The sequence below is a fragment of the Lottia gigantea genome (assembly GCF_000327385.1).
Source record: "Lottia gigantea unplaced genomic scaffold LOTGIsca_60, whole genome shotgun sequence".
Taxonomy (NCBI): domain Eukaryota; kingdom Metazoa; phylum Mollusca; class Gastropoda; family Lottiidae; genus Lottia; species Lottia gigantea.
Window position 1 is genome coordinate 231,924 of NW_008710050.1, and position 5,587 is coordinate 237,510.

Sequence of the window (5,587 nt, forward strand, 5' to 3'; positions counted from 1 at the left end):
AATAGTGACTAGTTGGTTGTCAATAGTGACCAGTTGGTTGTCAATAGTGACTAGTTGGTTGTCAATAGTGACTAGTTGGTTGTCAGTAGTGACTAGTTGGTTGTCAATAGTGACTAGTTGGTTGTCAATAGTGACTAGTTGGTTGTCAATAGTAACTGGTTTCTTTTCAACCAACCTCATCTCTAGTTAGAGTGAATCCTTAATAAACAGATACATGTCAAGCTGATTCGATTCAATTCTGGATTCTTGTGATGGCGAACCTCAATGAGACCTATTGTTATTAAATCATTACCTAGATGTTTTGGATGTTTCAGTTAAAGGCTGAAAGAGAAGCTAAAAGAAGGCCAGTACCTCAAGCTGTGAGAGTTGGAGGTAGAAAAGCTTTACCAGAACCGAAATCAGCCAAGAAGAAACCATAATAATGTAATTTATTATTGGGTATTCTATTTTATTGTGTGTAATACAACTAGCATTTGTAATGATGGATTACTGCTGTCTCTTTATAATTTAAACTGTTTTGATATTCAAGAACACAAGTTATATAGGTATACTATTTCCAGGTTCGTACATACTACGTTTCTACAGGTATCTATATATCTTGTATTTTTAATGTTACCTGTATGTGTTTCGAAACGGAGTATGTAATAAAACTAGAAGTAGTATATCTATATACCTTGTGTTTTTAAAGTTTACCTTCCTGCTTCTATATATCTAACAAAGATTATGTTTATATTGTTGTTATAAGATTATTTGTAGAGATTGTAAAGAGGTTTTCATATTTTTTTTTGAGTAGCAAAGGACACTGATAACATCAATTTACATCATTCCATTTTTCAGTCAGACATCTGTTGTTCTTGAAATTCCACTAAAACTATGCATTCTATTAAATCACTGTTAGAAAAGCTGTTAATAATATTAGACGTCAATAGTGACATCATAAAACTCTTAGTTTTAGTGGAATTGCAGGAACCATAAATGTCTGATTGAAAATTTGAATGGTGCATATCTATTCTATCAGTGTCTCTGATACAAAAAGGCCTACAAAGTTTAGAAAGCCTCTTCACGATTCCTTACTCTTCTAGTTGCCTGGTATCACGAGAACTTTGTTGTGTTATTTTACAGTGCCCTGTGTTGAGTAGATCTGATTTTTATCTTTACTGTTTGTATAATTTGATATACTTCAATGATATCACTTGTATGTTTGTTAGTTTTGGATATTCATTTTATTTGATCAAATTAGTTAACAAAGCTATTGTATAATTGCTAATATAAAACGCATGTTTTATAATGCGCACCCTCTCTGCTCTAATCAAATCGTAAACAAATTTACAATTTCTACTATTGTATAATTGCTAATATAATACGTATGTTGTATAATGTGCATTATGTATAACACTATAATGTGTATCTCTTCTAGCTCTAATGTGAATCTAGAAAAATCTATATAGCCTTAGATAGTGAACCACACAGACGGAGTTGGCATAACACAGACACCATAATATTGAGTGTTTATCATGGTAGGAAGTGGTAATAATAATATTGTTTCGTTATGATAATTTTGATATTTTCCAAGTGGTATTTCTCATTTATTGCTGTGTTGATATTCTTTTTGATTTTAAGGTAAACATTGCGTTTCGAAGGGAAATCATTGTAATGTTATAATTTCATAATCTTTTCTTTAAATTATTACAATCTCTTGTATATGTTTTTATTCTTATTGTTAGTCTGAACAAATTCATTTCTTATTTACAAGCACATCCATTCCAGATAATTGTGATAAATTAATATTCAAATTATAACAAAACTGACCTTTGTCCTCCAACTATCCAACCCTCTGTCAGTGTTGCAGGTAAGATGGACTGACATGGAAAAAGCGTCTAGTCGTTCGAATGGGACAATAAACCGAGGCCCCGTGTGCTACAGGCTGTACACGTTAAAGATCCCTCGACAGTTGGAAATCGAAAAAGGACGGCCTAATGCTGCTGTCCTGGCAAAATTTGCCTCATTGCACCCTGCATGGTGTTGCATATCTTCATTAGCTCACATGGTGCAGAAAAGTAGGACGTAAAACTCCATTCATTTCATTTTATTTTACAACGATTCAAGCTGTTTGACGGAGCTTTAAGTGTGTAAGTCTGGTGAACAAAGTTGTTAACACAATAATCTTGAAGAATTAACTGTGATAATATTAGATATATGTATATTTTAAAACTGTTTTATTATATTATTTATTTATTAGAGTTTGAAAATAAAATTTAAATATATTTATTTATATTCTGTGAACTAAATCCAAAGCTGTAGATTAATTACAAACGACGAAACCGTGAAAATACCGCTAGTCTGCGTTTGAAAGTTAATATGACATTAGAAAAGAAATTTGTAGTTTGATATAATTTTGAAGAAATAATGCGATCATCGTACATTTTTAGTACTTCTGAAGTCTATTTATATATAAGACTAAAATCAACCCCCCAATATAGCGCTACTTTCTACTTAACTTTATGACAAATTCTGGGATGGGTGTCACAGTGGCTCACTAATTAACTTGTAATTATTTTTGACTTTTTTGTATCCAATGCATCTGAAATACTGTGCAATTGTTTTCTCTAAACTGTTTGTGAAATTCGGGGTTGGCCTATTTACAGACATTACTAACATGTTTCGTTAAATTACACCTGCTTAGTAAAGAATGGTGAGATGGTTTAATGACACGATTTCCAGCCCTCGTCATGAGACTTCAAACTAACAATTAGTAACACGACTGTGTCAATTGTCTGGATTATGTGCAGCATCCTAGGAACATCTCGTTTGTCGACTGATGGAGGTGGAGTGAACAAATCGTGAGACACAAACGAATATCACTAATCAAACATCTCACCAGTACATCAGGCTATTTTCTAACTTTTTAAACCAGTGTCACAATTGTTCAATCTGTAAATGAAATTACCCGAAGTTCAACGCCCTGGCCCATTTTGCTCCCCCCAACCCCACCCCGCACATATTAGTTTCTTATCATTATACACAGAGAACGAATTAACAAGGTCTAGATACAAGTCAATCCGATGTTATATTCGACTTTGGCTCAGAAGACTGCCCAAAGCCAATTTTTGTCCAAGATGGTTTGGTCCACAGACAATAATTAAAATGATACATTGTAGCAAGTTACATCTGAACGACTTGCAAATGTAAAACATGTAAAAGGCCAACTTATGACACAATCAGATAATAACAAAACGCACAAATTAGACCTTTTAGTCGAGAAAGGATCCGCCATTGTGGAAATACACCAAACAAATCGTGTTGATAAATGTATATTGATAATCGGATTTATAACGGATTTAGACACCTTATAATCCATATTGGTCAAATACTGGTCATATCTTGATATTGTGTTTGGTCTGGTATGTTGGAGAGACTTGTCATCACTGTGTTTATTTCAATATTGACCCACGAACAATGGATAGTATTTACTCTGTCTTTACAATGACCAGTTGAAATATTCTGTACCCTTTCTTCTACATATCTCTCCTTTTTAACTCGGCTTTAATTAATACAAAGACTAAACGTTTAGTAAACTATTCTGTTCATCTATAGATCAGTACATTGAACATTCTACTGTCTCAGTGCCAAAATTCGACCAGTCTATTCAAGCTACCACGAGATCAATAGATCTAGTGAATTGTTTCACAACTAAATCGAATATTTCTACACTTTTAAAATTCACGATTGTTGATTTTGTAAGCTGCAGTTGTAAATCAATTCTAAAATCGAACTTCACTCACTCTCTGTGTAATTATTGTCGTTGAATTGAATAAGGTAGCTTGTAAATTCTAGAATCAAAATGCAGAATAGTGGACAGAGTTTCAAATTACATCCTGTCTTTCTACACCTGATGGACTAACGATGACTGACAGACAGAGTTAAGTATATTCAGCCAGGTTTTCAAACTAGTCTCATCATCCTACCCCTATTTTAGTTTTGAAATGTCAAGGAATCTTCTGATCAAAGCATGCAGGTTTTTGACCCATCAAAAAAGTCTGATGTGAAAAGCACAGTCTAAAGGCATGAAGATACAGGCACGGTTTGCGATGCGGCGTTCGGTCTACGGTTGCGGTCTACGCAGCGCGCCTATTTTATCGTTCTGAAAGGATCCGGCTAAACTGGCACGCAAACCGTACGTGTTTGTTCAGGCCTTAAGAGCGGTATGAGCTCGCTCCGCTTTCTTGATTTTTATTCTTCTATATTTACATTTATACTGAATTCATGAATTTGGAGGAAAGGCCCCGAAATTCTGAGCTAGACAATGTGTGATTTTGAATGCGGGCTGGGGCATGTCCGGCATATTAAGCTAGTCAGCTAGTCCCTCCAGGCTTCAATCAAGGAGCCACCCTACTCTATCGATCGGCTTGTCTGTGGGTCAGGCTTGAACAACAGTAAATATTTCCCCCTGGTTGAAACTCGCGAGTCTAGTGACTGAGAATGCGGTAAATAAATGAACTGTAAGCCTCTGTTTCTTGGTTTAAGGATTAAAATGGTGTTTTACTGTGGTCAAGAAACTGTACTGACTAGGCTATACCACTCCTGACCGGAGCAATATAAAATTAACTGATACTCTCACAGTTTCCCTGACATTTAATTCACAGGGGGAAGTAAAATCAGTGGCCGCGCCAGTGGGGTTACAGGGGCAAATTTTGCTCCCCTAGAAAAAATGTTAGCACACTCAGTTAAGTTGGTCGACCCTTAATTTAATTTTAACAAAGTTTCTAGGCCTGTAAGGTAACTATAAGGTACCGGTACGTGCAGGTGAACTAATAATTTCACAGTCTGAAGTCTTACTAAATCAACAAAATATTTTGGGAGTACATGTCATGTACCTGATAAAGAATATTATTCCATTGCCTCGAATCCCTGTGCTGGGTTTATGACAAGTCCCTGTGATGAGTTAATGCCCAGTCCCTGTGATGGATTTAAGACGAGTTCATGTGATAAGTTTAAGACGAGTCCCTGTGATGCTGTTGACGCGAGTCCCTGTGATGAGTTGACGCGAGTAATCAATACTAGAGTTATCTCCCTCTAATATTTTGTTTATTTCTGTCTAGTAACGAACAGTGAAGAGTGTGGCGGTTCGATCATGTACATTTTATCCGCTTATAAACACTCGAAATGATCAAAATCAATAATGACGAGGTGATCAAAATGGTGACATAATCGTTTTTAATCTTGGATTATCGTTTAAGCGGGATCGAACCACAAATAATGAAATTATCGACGAATTTCCATTCATGAAAAGTTAACTGTGTAAAGTGAAGAAACAAGCCTACACTTGTACTGTGCCTTATTTAAAAGGAAATGATTAAAAGAATGACAAACTCATCCTTCTGGAAGTGTTTTTGTGATTTTTTTATGACACCCAAGCAGAAGTTAGAATTTTAAGGATAATTTACCATCATGATTGCTCGGTGTATTGGATTTTTTATTTTATTTGCCTGTTTTGTGGCTTCTATCAACTGCCCTTACCACCAGCACAGGTGAATAAATTTCTTTATTTTTATGAAGTGGATATAATAAATGTATTGATTTTTGTTCC